The sequence below is a fragment of the Papaver somniferum genome, unplaced genomic scaffold, assembly GCF_003573695.1.
Source record: "Papaver somniferum cultivar HN1 unplaced genomic scaffold, ASM357369v1 unplaced-scaffold_97, whole genome shotgun sequence".
NCBI lineage: Eukaryota > Viridiplantae > Streptophyta > Magnoliopsida > Ranunculales > Papaveraceae > Papaver > Papaver somniferum.
This window is the reverse complement of record NW_020652859.1, coordinates 262,388-282,150: the sequence shown is the minus strand read 5'-3', so window position 1 is coordinate 282,150 and position 19,763 is coordinate 262,388.

The window sequence follows — 19,763 nt, the reverse complement described above, 5'->3', positions numbered from 1 at the left end:
TAGCGTTCGAGTCTTTTCGAGTGTGTATTTTTCGAATGTACACTTGCAACTTCTCTAAGTAGACAAATCTTGTTTATGAGGCATAGACTTCAAAATTTAGCTAAAATATCAAGATCATATGGGTCTATAGACCAACATGTCCTGATCATTAGCATGTTTCCAATAAAAATAGACACCGGTTGAGCTAAATTATAGCGTTCGAGTCTTTTCGAGTGTGTATTATTTGAATGTACACTCGAAACTGCTCTAAGTTGAAAATTCGTGTTTATGAGGCCTAGCCTTCAAAACTTGGCTAACATATCAAGATCATGTGGGTCTATAGACCAACATGTCCTGATAATTAGCATGTTTTCAATCAAAATAGTCACCTCTTGAGCTAAATTACAGCGTTCGAGTCTTTTCGAGTGTGTATTTTTCGAATGTACACTCAAAACTGCTCTAAGTAGAAAAATCTTGTTTATGAGGCCTAGACTTCAAAATTTAGCTAAAATATCAAGATCATCTGGGTCTATAGACCAACATGTCCTGATCATTAGCATGTTTCCAATAAAAATAGACACCTCTTGAGCTAAATTATAACTTTCGAGTCTTTTCGAGTGTGTATTTTTCGAATGTACACTCGAAACTGCTCTAATTAGAAAAATCTTGTTTATGAGGCCTAGGCTTCAAAACTTGGCTAAATTATCAAGATCATGTGGGTCTATAGACCAACATGTCCTGATAATTAGCATGTTTTCAATCAAAATAGACACCTCTTGAATTAAATTATAGCGTTCTAGTCTTTTCGACTGTGTATTTTTCTAATGTACACTCGAAACTGCTCTAAGTAGACAAATCTTGTTTATGAGGCCTAGACTTCAAAATTTGGCTAACATATTAAGATCATGTGGGTCACTATACCAACATGTCCTGATCATTAGCATGTTTCCAATAAAAATAGACACTCTTGAGTTAAATTATATCGTTCGAGTCTTTTCGAGTGTGTATTATTCGAATGTACACTCGAAACTGCTCCTAGTAGACAAATCTTGTTTATGAGGCCTAGGTTTAAAATTTAGCTAAAATATCAAGATCATCTGGGTCTATAGACCAACATGTCCTGATAATTAGCATATTTCAAATAAAAATAGACACATGTTGAGCTAAATTATAGCGTTCGATTCTTTTCGAGTGTGTATTATTCGAATGTACGCTCGAAACTGCTCTAAGTAGAAAATTCGTGTTTATGAGGCCTAGGCTTCAAAACTTGGCTAAAATATCAAGATCATGTGGGTCTATAGACCAACATGCCCTGATAATTAGCATGTTTTCAATCAAAATAGACACCTCTTGAATTAAATTATAGCGTTCTAGTCTTTTCGAGTGTGTATTTTTCGAATGTACACTCGAAACTGCTCTAAGTAGACAAATCTTGTTTATGAGGCCTAGACTTCAAAATTTGGCTAACATATTAAGATCATGTGGGTCACTATACCAACATGTCCTGATCATTAGCATGTTTCCAATAAAAATAGACACCTCTTTAGTTAAATTATATCGTTCGAGTCTTTTCGAGTGTGTATTATTCGAATGTACACTCGAAACGGCTCCTAGTAGACAAATCCTGTTTATGAGGCCTAGGCTTCAAAACTTGGCTAAAATATCAAGATCATGTGGGTCTATAGACCAACATGTCCTGATCATTAGCATGTTTCCAATCAAAATAGACACCTCTTGAGCTAAATTATAGCGTTCGAGTCTTTTCGAGTGTGTATTTTTCGAATGTACACTCGAAACTGCTCTAATTAGAAAATTCGTATTTATGAGACCTAGGCTTCAAAACTTGGCTAAAATATCAAGATCATGTGGGTCTATAGACCAACATGTCCTGATAATTAGCATGTTTTCAATCAAAATAAACATCTCTTGAGCTAAATTATAACGTTCGAGTCTTTTCGAGTGTGTATTTTTCGAATGTACACTCGAAACTGCTCTAAGTAGAAAAATCTTGTTTATGTGGCCTAGACTTCAAAATTTGGCTAAAATATCAAGATCATGTGGGTCTATAGACCAACATGTCCTGATCATTAGCATGTTTTCAATCAAAATAGACACCTCTTGAGCTAAATTATAGCGTTCGAGTCTTTTCGAGTGTGTATTTTTCGAATGTACACTCGAAACTGCTCTAAGTAGAAAAATCTTGTTTATGTGGCCTAGACTTCAAAATTTGGCTAAAATATCAAGATCATGTGGGTCTATAGACCAACATGTCCTGATCAATAGCATGTTTACAATCCAAATAGACACCTTTTGAGCTAAATTATAGCGTTCGAGTCTTTTCGAGTGTGTACTTTTCGAATGTACACTCGAAACTGCTCTAAGTAGACAAATCTTGTTTATGAGGCCTAGATTTCAAAATTTTGCTAAAATATCAAGATCATCTGGGTCTATAGACCAACATGTCCTGATCATTAGCATGTTTCCAATAAAATAGAAACCTGTTGATCTAAATTATAGCGTTCGAGTCTTTTCGATTGTGTATTTTTCGAATGTACACTCGAAACTGCTCTAAGTAGAAAAATCTTGTTTATGTGGCCTAGACTTCAAAATTTGTCTAAAATATCAAGATCATGTGGGTCAATAGACCAACATGTCCTGATAATTAGCATGTTTTCAATCAAAATAGACACCTCTTGAGCTAAATTATAGCGTTCGAGTCTTTTCGAGTGTGTATTTTTCGAATGTACACTCGAAACTGCTCTAAGTAGAAAAATCTTGTTTATGTGGCCTAGACTTCAAAATTTGGCTAAAATATCAAGATCATGTGGGTCTATAGACCAACATGTCCTGATAATTAGCATGTTTTCAATCAAAATAGACACCTCTTGAGCTAAATTATAGCGTTCAAGTCTTTTCGAGTGTGTATTTTTCGAATGTACACTCGAAACTGCTCTAAGTAGAAAATTCGTGTTTATGAGGCCTAGGCTTCTAAAACTGGCTAAAATATCAAGATCATGTGGGTCTATAGACCAACATGTCCTGATAATTAGCATGTTTTCAATCAAAATAGACACCTCTTGAGCTAAATTATAGCGTTCGAGTCTTTTCGAGTGTGTATTTTTCGAATGTACACTCGAAACTGCTCTAAGTAGAAAAATCTTGTTTATGTGGCCTAGACTTCAAAATTTGGCTAAAATATCAAGATCATGTGGGTCTGTAGACCAACATGTCCTGATCATCAGCATGTTTCAAATCAAAATAGACACCTCTTGAGCTAAATTATAGCGTTCGAGTCTTTTCGAGTGTGTATTTTTCGAATATACACTCGAAACTGCTCTAAGTAGAAAATTCGTGTGTATGAGGCCTAGGCTTCAAAACTTGGCTAAAATATCAAGATCATGTGGGTCTATAGACCAACATGTCCTGATCATTAGCATGTTTCCAATCAAAATAGACACCTCTTGAGCTAAATTATAGCGTTCGAGTCTTTTCGAGTGTGTATCTTTCGAATGTACACTCGAAACTGCTCTAAGTAGAAAAATCTTGTTTATGTGGCCTAGACTTCAAAATTTGGCTAAAATATCAAGATCATGTAGGTCTATAGACCAACATGTCCTGATCATTAGCATGTTTCGAATCAAAATAGACACCTCTTGAGCTAAATTATAGCGTTCGAGTCTTTTCGAGTGTGTATTTTTCGAATATACACTCGAAACTGCTCTAAGTAGAAAATTCGTGTGTATGAGGCCTAGGCTTCAAAACTTGGCTAAAATATCAAGATCATGTGGGTCTATAGACCAACATGTCCTGATAATTAGCATGTTTTCAATCAAAATAGAAACCTCTTGAGCTAAATTATAGCGTTCGAGTCTTTTCGAGTGTGTATTTTTTGAATGTACACTTGAAACTGCTCTAAGTAGAAAAATCTTGTTTATGTGGCCTAGACTTCAAAATTTGGCTAAAATATCAAGATCATGTGGGTCTATAGACCAACATGTCCTGATCAATAGCATGTTTTCAATCAAAATAGACAGCTCTGGAGCTAAATTATAGCGTTCGAGTCTTTTCGAGTGTGTATTTTTCGAATGTACACTCGAAACTGCTCTAAGTAGAAAAATCTTGTTTATGTGGCCTAGACTTCAAAATTTGGCTAAAATATCAAGATCATGTAGGTCTATAAACCAACATGTCCTGATCATTAGCATGTTTCCAATAAAAATAGACACCTCTTGAGCTAAATTATAGCGTTCGAGTCTTTTCGAGTGTGTATTTTTCGAATATACACTCGAAACTGCTCTAAGTAGAAAATTCGTGTGTATGAGGCCTAGGCTTCAAAACTTGGCTAAAATATCAAGATCATGTGGGTCTATAGACCAACATGTCCTGATAATTAGCATGTTTCCAATCAAAATAGACACCTCTTGAGCTAAATTATAGCGTTCGAGTCTTTTCGAGGGTGTATTATTCGAATGTACACTCGAAACTGCTCTAAGTATAAAATTCGTGTTTATGAGGCCTAGCCTTCAAAACTTGGCTAACATATCAAGATCATGTGGGTCTATAGACCAACATGTCCTGATCAATAGCCTTTTTTTAAATTAAAATAGACACCTCTTGAGATAAATTATAGCGTTCGAGTCTTTTCGAGTGTGTATTATCGAATGTACACTCGAAAATGCTCTAATTAGAAAATTCGTGTTTATGAGGCCTAGGCTTCAAAACTTGGCTAAAATATCAATATCATGTGGATCTATATACCAACATGTCCTGATAATTAGCATGTTTTCAATCAAAATAGTCGCCTCTTGAGCTAAATTATAGCGTTCGAGTCTTTTCGAGTGTGTATTTTTCGAATGTGCACTCGAAACTGCTCTAAGTAGAAAAATCTTGTTTATGTGGCCTAGACTTCAAAATTTGGCTAAAATATCAAGATCATGTGGGTCTATAGACCAACATGTCCTGATCATTAGCATGTTTGCAACCAAAATAGACACCTCTTGAGCTAAATTATAGCGTTCGAGTCTTTTCGAGTGTGTATTTTTCGAATGTACACTCGAAACTGCTCTAAGTAGAAAAATCTTGTTTATGAGGCCTAGACTTCAAAATTTGGCTGAAATATCAAGATCATGTGGGTCTATAGACCAACATGTCCTGATAATTAGCATGTTTTCAATCAAAATAGACACCTCTTGAGCTAAATTGTAGCGTTCGAGTCTTTTCGAGTGTGTATTTTTCGAATGTAAACTCGAAACTTCTCTAATTAGACAAATCTTGTTTATGAGTCCTAGACTTAAAAATTTGGCTGAAATATCAAGATCATGTGGGTCTATAGACTAACATGTCCTGATAATTAACATGTTTTCAATCAAAATAGTCACCTCTTGTGCTAAATTATAGCGTTCGAGTCTTTTCGAGTGTGTATTTTTCGAATGTACACTCGAAACTGCTCTAAGTAGAAAAATCTTGTTTATGAGGCCTAGACTTCAAAATTTGGCTGAAATATCAAGATCATGTGGGTCTATAGACCAACATGTCCCGATAATTAGCATGTTTTCAATCAAAATAGACACCTCTTGAGCTAAATTGTAGCGTTCGAGTCTTTTCGAGTGTGTATTTTTCGAATGTACACTTGCAACTTCTCTAAGTAGACAAATCTTGTTTATGAGGCATAGACTTCAAAATTTAGCTAAAATATCAAGATCATATGGGTCTATAGACCAACATGTCCTGATCATTAGCATGTTTCCAATAAAAATAGACACCGGTTGAGCTAAATTATAGCGTTCGAGTCTTTTCGAGTGTGTATTATTTGAATGTACACTCGAAACTGCTCTAAGTTGAAAATTCGTGTTTATGAGGCCTAGCCTTCAAAACTTGGCTAACATATCAAGATCATGTGGGTCTATAGACCAACATGTCCTGATCAATAACATGTTTTCAATAAAAATAGACACCTATTGAGCTAAATTATAGCGTTCGAGTCTTTTCGAGTGTGTATTTTTCGAATGTACACTTGCAACTTCTCTAAGTAGACAAATCTTGTTTATGAGGCATAGACTTCAAAATTTAGCTAAAATATCAAGATCATCTGGGTCTATAGACCAACATGTCCTAATCATTAGCATGTTTCCAATAAAAATAGACACCGGTTGAGCTAAATTATAGCGTTCGAGTCTTTTCGAGTGTGTATTATTTGAATGTGCACTCGAAACTGCTCTAAGTTGAAAATTCGTGTTTATGAGGCCTAGCCTTCAAAACTTGGCTAACATATCAAGATCATGTGGGTCTATAGACCAACATGTCCTGATCAATAACATGTTTTCAATAAAAATAGACACCTCTTGAGCTAAATTATAGCGTTCGAGTCTTTTCGAGTGTGTATTTTTCGAACGTACACTCAAAACTGCTCTAAGTAGACAAATCTTGTTTATGAGGCCTAGATTTCAAAATTTTGCTAAAATATCAAGATCATCTGGGTCTATAGACCAACATGTCCTGATCACTAGCATGTTTCCAACAAAAATAAAAACCTGTTGAGCTAAATTATAGCGTTCGAGTCTTTTCGAGTGTGTATTATTCGAATGTACACTCGAAAATGCTCTAATTAGAAAATTCGTGTTTATGAGGACTAGGCTTCAAAACTTGGCTAAAATATCAAGATCATGTGGGTCTATAGACCAACATGTCCTGATAATTAGCATGTTTTCAATCAAAATAGACACCTCTTGAGCTAAATTATAGCATTCGAGTCTTTTCGAGTGTGTATTATTCGAATGTACACTCGAAACTGCTCTAAGTAGAAAATTCGTGTTTATGAGGCCTAGCCTTCAGAACTTGGCTAACATATCAAGATCATGTGGGTCTATAGACCAACATGTCCTGATAATTAGCATGTTTTCAATCAAAATAGTCACCTCTTGAGCTAAATTACAGCGTTCGAGTCTTTTCGAGTGTGTATTTTTCGAATGTACACTCGAAACTGCTCTAAGTAGAAAAATCTTGTTTATGTGGCCTAGACTTCAAAATTTGGATAAAATATCAAGATCATGTGGGTCTATAGACCAACATGTCCTGATCATTAGCATGTTTCAAATCAAAATAGACACCTCTTGAGCTAAATTATAGCGTTCGAGTCTTTTCGAGTGTGTATTTTTCAAATGTGCACTCGAAACTACTCTAAGTAGAAAAATCTTATTTATGAGGCCTAGACTTCAAAATTTGGCTGAAATATCAAGATCATGTGGGTCTATAGACCAACATGTCCTGATAATTAGCATGTTTTCAATCAAAATAGACACCTCTTGAGCTAAATTGTAGCGTTCTAGTCTTTTCGAGTGTGTATTTTTCGAATGTACACTCGAAACTTCTCTAAGTAGACAAATCTTGTTTATGAGGCCTAGACTTCAAAATTTAGCTAAAATATCAAGATCATCTGTGTCTATAGACCAACATGTCCTGATCATTAGCATGTTTCCAATCAAAATAGACACCTTTTGAGATAAATTATAGCGTTCGAGTCTTTTCGAGTGTGTATTTTTCGAATGTACACTCGAAACTGCTCTAAGTAGAAAATTCATGTTTATGAGGCCTAGCCTTCAAAACTTGGCTAAAATATCAAGATCATGTGGGTCTATAGACCAACATGTCCTGATCAATAGCATGTTTTCAATCAAAATAGACACCTCTTGAGCTAAATTATAGCGTTCGAGTCTTTTCGAGTGTGTATTTTTCGAACGTACACTCGAAACTGCTCTAAGTAGACAAATCTTGTTTATGAGGCCTAGATTTCAAAATTTTGCTAAAATATCAAGATCATCTGGGTCTATAGACCAACATGTCCTGATCACTAGCATGTTTTCAACAAAAATAAAAACCTGTTGAGCTAAATTATAGCGTTCGAGTCTTTTCGAGTGTGTATTATTCGAATGTACACTCGAAAATGCTCTAATTAGAAAATTCGTGTTTATGAGGCCTAGGCTTCAAAACTTGGCTAAAATATCAAGATCATATGGGTCTACTGACCAACATGTCCTGATAATTAGCATGTTTTCAATCAAAATAGACACCTCTTGAGCTAAATTATAGCATTCGAGTCTTTTCGAGTATGTATTATTCGAATGTACACTCGAAACTGCTCTAAGTAGAAAATTCGTGTTTATGAGGCCTAGCCTTCAGAACTTGGCTAACATATCAAGATCATGTGGGTCTATAGACCAACATGTCCTGATAATTAGCATGTTTTCAATCAAAATAGTCACCTCTTGAGCTAAATTACAGCGTTCGAGTCTTTTCGAGTGTGTATTTTTCGAATGTACACTCGAAACTGCTCTAAGTAGAAAAATCTTGTTTATGTGGCCTAGACTTCAAAATTTGGATAAAATATCAAGATCATGTGGGTCATAGACCAACATGTCCTGATCATTAGCATGTTTCAAATCAAAATAGACACCTCTTGAGCTAAATTATAGCGTTCGAGTCTTTTCGAGTGTGTATTTTTCAAATGTGCACTCGAAACTACTCTAAGTAGAAAAATCTTATTTATGAGGCCTAGACTTCAAAATTTGGCTGAAAAATCAAGATCATGCGGGTCTATAGACCAACATTTCCTGATAATTATCATGTTTTCAATCAAAATAGACACCTCTTGAGCTAAATTGTAGCGTTCTAGTCTTTTCGAGTGTGTATTTTTCGAATGTACACTCGAAACTTCTCTAAGTAGACAAATCTTGTTTATGAGGCCTAGACTTCAAAATTTGGCTGAAATATCAAGATCATGTGGGTCTATAGACCAACATGTCCTGATAATTAGCATGTTTTCTATCAAATTAGTCACCTCTTGATCTAAATTATAGCGTTCGAGTCTTTCCGAGTGTGTATTTTTCGAATGTACACTCGAAACTGCTCTAATTAGAAAATTCGTATTTATGAGACCTAGGCTTCAAAACTTGGCTAAAATATCAAGATCATGTGGGTCTATAGACCAACATGTCCTGATAATTAGCATGTTTTCAATCAAAATAAACATCTCTTGAGCTAAATTATAACGTTCGAGTCTTTTCGAGTGTGTATTTTTCGAATGTACACTAGAAACTGCTCTAAGTAGACAAATCTTGTTTATGAGGCCTAGACTTCAAAATTTATCTAAAATATCAAGATCATCTGGGTCTATAGACCAACATGTCTTGATCATTAGCATTTTTTCGAATAAAAATAGACACCGGTTGAGCTAAATTATAGCGTTCGAGTCTTTTTGAGTGTGTATTATTTGAATGTACACTCGAAACTGCTCTAAGTAGAAAATTCGTGTTTATGAGGCCTAGCCTTCAAAACTTGGCTAACATATCAAGATCATGTGGGTCTATAGACCAACATGTCCTGATCAATAGCATGTTTTCAATCAAAATAGACACCTCTTGAGCTAAATTATAGCTATCGAGTCTTTTCGAGTGTGTATTTTTCGAATGTACACTTGAAACTTTTCTAAGTAGACAAATTTTGTTTATGAGGCCTAGACTTCAAAATTTAGCTAAAATATCAAGATCATCTGGGTCTATAGACCTATATGTCCTGATAATTAGCATGTTTTCAATCAAAATAGACACCTCTTGAGCTAAATTATAGCGTTCGAGTCTTTTCGAGTGTGTATTTTTCGAATGTACAATCGAAACTGCTCTAAGTAGAAAAATCTTGTTTATGAGGCCTAGACTTCAAAATTTGGCTGAAATATCAAGATCATGTGGGTCTATAGACCAACATGTCCTGATAATTAGCATGTTTTCAATCAAAATAGACACCTCTTGAGCTAAATTGTAGCGTTCGAGTCTTTTCGAGTGTGTATTTTTCGAATGTACACTTGCAACTTCTCTAAGTAGACAAATCTTGTTTATGAGGCATAGACTTCAAAATTTAGCTAAAATATCAAGATCATCTGGGTCTATAGACCAACATGTCCTAATCATTAGCATGTTTCCAATAAAAATAGACACCGGTTGAGCTAAATTATAGCGTTCGAGTCTTTTCGAGTGTGTATTATTTGAATGTGCACTCGAAACTGCTCTAAGTTGAAAATTCGTGTTTATGAGGCCTAGCCTTCAAAACTTGGCTAACATATCAAGATCATGTGGGTCTATAGACCAACATGTCCTGATCAATAACATGTTTTCAATAAAAATAGACACCTCTTGAGCTAAATTATAGCGTTCGAGTCTTTTCGAGTGTGTATTTTTCGAACGTACACTCAAAACTGCTCTAAGTAGACAAATCTTGTTTATGAGGCCTAGATTTCAAAATTTTGCTAAAATATCAAGATCATCTGGGTCTATAGACCAACATGTCCTGATCACTAGCATGTTTCCAACAAAAATAAAAACCTGTTGAGCTAAATTATAGCGTTCGAGTCTTTTCGAGTGTGTATTATTCGAATGTACACTCGAAAATGCTCTAATTAGAAAATTCGTGTTTATGAGGACTAGGCTTCAAAACTTGGCTAAAATATCAAGATCATGTGGGTCTATAGACCAACATGTCCTGATAATTAGCATGTTTTCAATCAAAATAGACACCTCTTGAGCTAAATTATAGCATTCGAGTCTTTTCGAGTGTGTATTATTCGAATGTACACTCGAAACTGCTCTAAGTAGAAAATTCGTGTTTATGAGGCCTAGCCTTCAGAACTTGGCTAACATATCAAGATCATGTGGGTCTATAGACCAACATGTCCTGATAATTAGCATGTTTTCAATCAAAATAGTCACCTCTTGAGCTAAATTACAGCGTTCGAGTCTTTTCGAGTGTGTATTTTTCGAATGTACACTCGAAACTGCTCTAAGTAGAAAAATCTTGTTTATGTGGCCTAGACTTCAAAATTTGGATAAAATATCAAGATCATGTGGGTCTATAGACCAACATGTCCTGATCATTAGCATGTTTCAAATCAAAATAGACACCTCTTGAGCTAAATTATAGCGTTCGAGTCTTTTCGAGTGTGTATTTTTCAAATGTGCACTCGAAACTACTCTAAGTAGAAAAATCTTATTTATGAGGCCTAGACTTCAAAATTTGGCTGAAATATCAAGATCATGTGGGTCTATAGACCAACATGTCCTGATAATTAGCATGTTTTCAATCAAAATAGACACCTCTTGAGCTAAATTGTAGCGTTCTAGTCTTTTCGAGTGTGTATTTTTCGAATGTACACTCGAAACTTCTCTAAGTAGACAAATCTTGTTTATGAGGCCTAGACTTCAAAATTTAGCTAAAATATCAAGATCATCTGTGTCTATAGACCAACATGTCCTGATCATTAGCATGTTTCCAATCAAAATAGACACCTTTTGAGATAAATTATAGCGTTCGAGTCTTTTCGAGTGTGTATTTTTCGAATGTACACTCGAAACTGCTCTAAGTAGAAAATTCGTGTTTATGAGGCCTAGCCTTCAAAACTTGGCTAAAATATCAAGATCATGTGGGTCTATAGACCAACATGTCCTGATCAATAGCATGTTTTCAATCAAAATAGACACCTCTTGAGCTAAATTATAGCGTTCGAGTCTTTTCGAGTGTGTATTTTTCGAACGTACACTCGAAACTGCTCTAAGTAGACAAATCTTGTTTATGAGGCCTAGATTTCAAAATTTTGCTAAAATATCAAGATCATCTGGGTCTATAGACCAACATGTCCTGATCATTAGCATGTTTCCAATAAAAATAAAAACCTCTTGAGCTAAATTATAGCGTTCGAGTCTTTTCGAGTGTGTATTATTCGAATGTACACTCGAAAATGCTCTAATTAGAAAATTCGTGTTTATGAGGCTTAGGCTTCAAAACTTGGCTAAAATATCAAGATCATGTGGGTCTATAGACCAACATGTCCTGATAATTAGCATGTTTTTCAGTCAAAATAGACACCTCTTGAGCTAAATTATAGCATTCGAGTCTTTTCGAGTGTGTATTATTCAAATGTACACTCGAAACTGCTCTAAGTAGAAAATTCGTATTTATGATGCCTAGCCTTCAAAACTTGGCTAACATATCAACATCATGTGGGTCTATAGACCAACATGTCCTGATAATTAGCATGTTTTCAATCAAAATAGACACCTCTTGAGCTAAATTATAGCATTCGAGTCTTTTCGAGTGTGTATTATTCGAATATACACCCGAAACTGCTCTAAGTAGAAAATTCATGTTTATGAGGCCTAGCCTTCAAAACTTGGCTAACATATCAAGATCATGTGGGTCTACAGACCAACATGTCCTGATAATTAGCATGTTTTCAATCAAAATAGTCACCTCTTGAGCTAAATTATAGCGTTCGAGTCTTTTCGAGTGTGTATTTTTCGAATGTACACTCGAAACTGCTCTAAGTAGAAAAATCTTGTTTATGTGGCCTAGACTTCAAAATTTGGATAAAATATCAAGATCATGTGGGTCTATAGACCAACATGTCCTGATCATTAGCATGTTTCCAATAAAAATAAAAACCTGTTGAGCTAAATTATAGCATTCGAGTCTTTTCGAGTGTGTATTATTCGAATGTACACTCGAAACTACTCTAAGTAGAAAATTCGTGTTTATGAGGCCTAGCCTTTAAAACTTGGCTAACATATCAAGATCATGTGGGTCTATAGACCAACATGTCCTGATAATTAGCATGTTTTCAATCAAAATAGTCACCTCTTGAGCTAAATTATAGCGTTCGAGTCTTTTCGAGTGTGTATTTTTCGAATGTACACTCGAAACTGATCTAAGTAGAAAAATCTTGTTTATGTGGCCTAGACTTCAAAATTTGGATAAAATATCAAGATCATGTGGGTCTATAGACCAACATGTCCTGATCATTAACATGTTTCCAATCAAAATAGACACCTCTTGAGCTAAATTATAGCGTTCGAGTCTTTTCGAGTGTGTATTTTTCGAATGTACACTCGAAACTACTCTAAGTAGAAAAATCTTATTTATGAGGCCTAGACTTCAAAATTTGGCTGAAATATCAAGATCATGTGGGTCTATAGACCAACATGTCCTGATAATTAGCATGTTTTCAATCAAAATAGACACCTCTTGAGCTAAATTGTAGCGTTCGAGTCTTTTCGAGTGTGTATTTTTTGAATGTACACTCGAAACTTCTCTAAGTAGACAAATCTGGTTTATGAGTCCTAGACTTCAAAATTTGGCTGAAATATCAAGATCATGTGGGTCTATAGACCAACATGTCCTGATAATTAGCATGTTTTCAATCAAAATAGTCACCTCTTGAGCTAAATTATAGCGTTCGAGTCTTTTCGAGTGTGTATTTTTCGAATGTACACTCGAAACTGCTCTAAGTAGAAAAATCTTGTTTATGAGGCCTAGACTTCAAAAATTGGCTGAAATATCAAGATCATGTGGGTCTATAGACCAACATGTCCTGATAATTAGCATGTTTTCAATCAAAATAGTCACCTCTTGAGCTAAATTATAGCGTTCGAGTCTTTTCGAGTGTGTATTTTTCGAATGTACACTCGAAACTGCTCTAAGTAGAAAAATCTTGTTTATGAGGCCTAGACTTCAAAATTTGGCTGAAATATCAAGATCATGTGGGTCTATAGACCAACATGTCCTGATAATTAGCATGTTTTCAATCAAAATAGACACCTCTTGAGCTAAATTGTAGCGTTCGAGTCTTTTCGATTGTGTATTTTTCGAATGTAAACTCGAAACTTCTCTAATTAGACAAATCTTGTTTATGAGTCCTAGACTTCAAAATTTGGCTGAAATATCAAGATCATGTGGGTCTATAGACTAACATGTCCTGATAATTAACATGTTTTCAATCAAAATAGTCACCTTTTGTGCTAAATTATAGCGTTCGAGTCTTTTCGAGTGTGTATTTCTCGAATGTACACTCGAAACTGCTCTAAGTAGAAAAATCTTGTTTATGTGGCCTAGACTTCAAAATTTGGCTAAAATATCAAGATCATGTGGGTCTATAGACCAACATGTCCTGATCATTAGCATGTTTCCAATAAAAATAGACACCTGTTGAGCTAAATTATAGCGTTCGAGTCTTTTCGAGTGTGTATTATTCGAATGTACACTCGAAACTGCTCTAAGTAGAAAATTCGTATTTATGAGGCCTAGGCTTCAAAACTTGGCTAAAATATCAAGATCATGTGGGTCTATAGACCAACATGTCCTGATAATTAGCATGTTTCCAATCAAAATAGACACCTCTTGAGCTAAATTATAGCGTTCGAGTCTTTTCGAGGGTGTATTATTCGAATGTACACTCGAAACTGCTCTAAGTATAAAATTCGTGTTTATGAGGCCTAGCCTTCAAAACCTGGCTAACATATCAAGATCATGTGGGTCTATAGACCAACATGTCCTGATCAATAGCATGTTTTCAATCAAAATAGACACCTCTTGAGATAAATTATAGCGTTCGAGTCTTTTCGAGTGTGTATTTTTCGAATGTACACTCGAAACTGCTCTAAATAGACAAATCTTATTTATGAGGCCTAGATTTTAAAATTTTGCTAAAATATCAAGATCATCTGGGTCTATAGACCAACATGTCCTGATCATTAGCATGTTTCCAATAAAAATAGAAACATGTTGAGCTAAATTATAGCGTTCGAGTCTTTTCGAGTGTGTATTATTCGAATGTACACTCGAAACTGCTCTAAGTAGAAAATTCGTGTTTATGAGGCCTAGCCTTCAAAACTTGGCTAAAATATCAAGATCATGTGGGTCTATAGACCAACATGTCCTGATCAATAGCATGTTTTCAATCAAAATAGACACCTCTTGAGCTAAATTATAGCGTTCGAGTCTTTTCGAGTGTGTATTTTTCGAACGTACACTCGAAACTGCTCTAAGTAGACAAATCTTGTTTATGAGGCCTAGATTTCAAAATTTTGCTAAAATATCAAGATCATCTGGGTCTATAGACCAACATGTCCTGATCATTAGCATGTTTCCAATAAAAATAAAAACCTGTTGAGCTTAATTATAGCGTTCGAGTCTTTTCGAGTGTGTATTATTCGAATGTACACTCGAAAATGCTCTAATTAGAAAATTCGTGTTTATGAGGCCTAGGCTTCAAAACTTGGCTAAAATATCAAGATCATGTGGGTCTATAGACCAACATGTCCTGATAATTAACATGTTTTTCAGTCAAAATAGACACCTCTTGAGCTAAATTATAGCATTCGAGTCTTTTCGAGTGTGTATTATTCAAATGTACACTCGAAACTGCTCTAAGTAGAAAATTCGTATTTATGATGCCTAGCCTTCAAAACTTGGCTAACATATCAACATCATGTGGGTCTATAGACCAACATGTCCTGATAATTAACATGTTTTCAATCAAAATAGACACCTCTTGAGCTAAATTATAGCATTCGAGTCTTTTCGAGTGTGTATTATTCGAATATACACCCGAAACTTCTCTAAGTAGAAAATTCATGTTTATGAGGCCTAGCCTTCAGAACTTGGCTAACATATCAAGATCATGTGGGTCTATAGACCAACATGTCCTGATAATTAGCATGTTTTCAATCAAAATAGTCACCTCTTGAGCTAAATTATAGCGTTCGAGTCTTTTCGAGTGTGTATTTTTCGAATGTACACTCGAAACTGCTCTAAGTAGAAAAATCTTGTTTATGTGGCCTAGACTTCAAAATTTGGATAAAATATCAAGATCATGTGGGTCTATAGACCAACATGTCCTGATCATTAGCATATTTCCAATAAAAATAAAAACCTGTTGAGCTAAATTATAGCGTTCGAGTCTTTTCGAGTGTGTATTATGCGAATGTACACTCGAAAATGCACTAATTAGAAAATTCGTGTTTATGAGGCCTAGGCTTCAAAATTTGGCTAAAATATCAAGATCATGTGGGTCTATAGACCAACATGTCCTGATAATTAGCATGTTTTCAGTCAAAATAGACACCTCTTGAGCAAAATTATAGCATTCGAGTCTTTTCGAGTGTGTATTATTCAAATGTACACTCGAAACTGCTCTAAGTAGAAAATTCGTATTTATGATGCCTAGCCTTCAAAACTTGGCTAACATATCAACATCATGTGGATCTATAGACCAACATGTCCTGATAATTAGCATGTTTTCAATCAAAATAGACACCTCTTGAGCTAAATTATAGCATTCGAGTCTTTTCGAGTGTGTATTATTCGAATATACACCCGAAACTGCTCTAAGTAGAAAATTCATGTTTATGAGGCCTAGCCTTCAGAACTTGGCTAACATATCAACATCATGTGGGTCTATAGACCAACATGTCCTGATAATTAGCATGTTTTCAATCAAAATAGACACCTCTTGAGCTAAATTATAGTATTCGGGTCTTTTCGAGTGTGTATTATTCGAATATACACCCGAAACTGCTCTAAGTAGAAAATTCATGTTTATGAGGCCTAGCCTTCAGAACTTGGCTAACATATCAAGATCATGTGGGTCTATAGACCAACATGTCTTGATAATTAGCATGTTTTCAATCAAAATAGTCACCTCTTGAGCTAAATTATAGCGTTCGAGTCTTTTCGAGTGTGTATTTTTCGAATGTACACTCGAAACTGCTCTAAGTAGAAAAATCTTGTTTATGTGGCCTAGACTTCAAAATTTGGATAAAATATCAAGATCATGTGGGTCTATAGACCAACATGTCCTGATCATTAGCATGTTTCAAATCAAAATAGACACCTCTTGAGCTAAATTATAGCGTTCGAGTCTTTTCGAGTGTGTATTTTTCGAATATGCACTCGAAACTACTCTAAATAGAAAAATCTTATTTATGAGGCCTAGACTTCAAAATTTGGCTGAAATATCAAGATCATGTGGGTCTATAGACCAACATGTCCTGATAATTAGCATGTTTTCAATCAAAATAGACACCTCTTGAGCTAAATTGTAGCGTTCTAGTCTTTTCGAGTGTGTATTTGTCGAATGTACACTCGAAACTTCTCTAAGTAGACAAATCTTGTTTATGAGGCCTAGACTTCAAAATTTAGCTAAAATATAAAGGTCATCTGGGTCTATAGACCAACATGTCCTAATCATTAGCATGTTTCCAATCAAATAGACACCTTTTGAGATAAATTATAGCGTTCGAGTCTTTTCGAGTGTGTATTTTTCGAATGTACACTCGAAACTGCTCTAAGTAGAAAATTCGTGTTTATGAGGCCTAGCCTTAAAAACTTGGCTAACATATCAAGATCATGTGGGTCTATAGACTAACATGTCCTGATCAATAGCATGTTTTCAATCAAAATAGACACCTCTTGAGCTAAATTATAGCGTTCGAGTCTTTTCGAGTGTGTATTATTCGAACGTACACTCGAAACTGCTCTAAGTAGACAAATCTTGTTTATGATGCCTAGCCTTCAAAACTTGGCTAACATATCAACATCATGTGGGTCTATAGACCAACATGTCCTGATAATTAGCATGTTTTCAATCAAAATAGACACCTCTTGAGCTAAATTATAGCATTCGAGTCTTTTCGAGTGTGTATTATTCGAATGTACACTCGAAACTACTCTAAGTAGAAAATTCGTGTTTATGAGGCCTAGCCTTTAAAACTTGGCTAACATATCAAGATCATGTGGGTCTATAGACCAAAATGCCCTGATCAATAGCATGTTTTCAATCAAAATAGACACCTCTTGAGCTAAATTATAGCGTTCGAGTCTTTTCGAGTGTGTATTTTTCGAACGTACACTCGAAACTGCTTTAAGTAGACAAATCTTGTTTATGAGGCCTAGATTTCAAAATTTTGCTAAAATATCAAGATCATCTGGGTCTATAGACCAACATGTCCTGATCATTAGCATGTTTCCAATAAAAATAAAAACCTCTTGAGCTAAATTATAGCGTTCGAGTGTGTATTATTCGAATGTACACTCGAAAATGCTCTAATTAGAAAATTCGTGTTTATGAGGCCTAGGCTTCAAAACTTGGCTAAAATATCAAGATCATGTGGGTCTATAGACCAACATGTCCTGATAATTAGCATGTTTTTCAGTCAAAATAGACACCTCTTGAGCTAAATTATAGCATTCGAGTCTTTTCGAGTGTGTATTATTCAAATGTACACTCGAAACTGCTCTACGTAGAAAATTCGTATTTATGATGCCTAGCCTTCAAAACTTGGCTAACATATCAACATCATGTGGGTCTATAGACCAACATGTCCTGATAATTAGCATGTTTTCAATCAAAATAGACACCTCTTGAGCTAAATTATAGCATTCGAGTCTTTTCGAGTGTGTATTATTCGAATATACACCCGAAACTGCTCTAAGTAGAAAATTCATGTTTATGAGGCCTAGCCTTCAGAACTTGGCTAACATATCAAGATCATGTGGGTCTACAGACCAACATGTCCTGATAATTAGCATGTTTTCAATCAAAATAGTCACCTCTTGAGCTAAATTATAGCGTTCGAGTCTTTTCGAGTGTGTATTTTTCGAATGTACACTCGAAACTGCTCTAAGTAGAAAAATCTTGTTTATGTGGCCTAGACTTCAAAATTTGGATAAAATATCAAGATCATGTGGGTCTATAGACCACCATGTCCTGATCATTAGCATGTTTCCAATAAAAATAAAAACCTGTTGAGCTAAATTATAGCGTTCGAGTCTTTTCGAGTGTGTATTTTTCGAATGTACACTCGAAACTGCTGTAAGTAGAAAATTCGTGTTTATGAGGCCTAGCCTTCAAAACTTGGCTAACATATCAAGATCATGTGGGTCTATAGACCAAAATGTCCTGATCAATAGCATGTTTTCAATCAAAATAGACACCTCTTGAGCTAAATTATAGCGTTCGAGTCTTTTCGAGTGTGTATTTTTCGAACGTACACTCGAAACTGCTCTAAGTAGACAAATCTTGTTTATGAGGCCTAGATTTCAAAATTTTGCTAAAATATCAAGATCATCTGGGTCTATAGACCAACATGTCCTGATCATTAGCATGTTTCCAATAAAAATAAAAACCTGTTGAGCTAAATTATAGCGTTCGAGTCTTTTCGAGTGTGTATTTTTCGAATGTACACTCGAAACTGCTCTAAGTAGAAAATTCGTGTTTATGAGGCCTAGCCTTCAAAACTTGGCTAACATATCAAGATCATGTGGGTCTATAGACCAAAATGTCCTGATCAATAGCATGTTTTCAATCAAAATAGACACCTCTTGAGCTAAATTATAGCGTTCGAGTCTTTTCGAGTGTGTATTTTTCGAACGTACACTCGAAACTGCTCTAAGTAGAAAAATCTTGTTTATGAGGCCTAGATTTCAAAATTTTGCTAAAATATCAAGATCATCTGGGTCTATAGACCAACATGTCCTGATCATTAGCATGTTTCCAATAAAAATAGAAACTTGTTGATCTAAATTATAGCGTTCGAGTCTTTTCGAGTGTGTATTATTCGAATGTACACTCGAAACTGCTCTAAGTAGAAAATTCGTGTTAATGAGGCCTAGGCTTCAAAACTTGGATAAAATATCAAGATCATGTGGGTCTATAGACCAACATGTCCTGATCATTAGCATGTTTTCAATCAAAATAGACACCTCTTGAGCTAAATTATAGCGTTCGAGTCTTTTCGCGTGTGTATTTTTCGAATGTACACTCGAAACTGCTCTAAGTAGAAAAATCTTGTTTATGTGGCCTAGACTTCAAAATTTGGCTAAAATATCAAGATCATGTGGGTCTATAGACCAACATGTCCTGATCAATAGCATGTTTTCAATCAAAATAGACACTTCTTGAGCTAAAT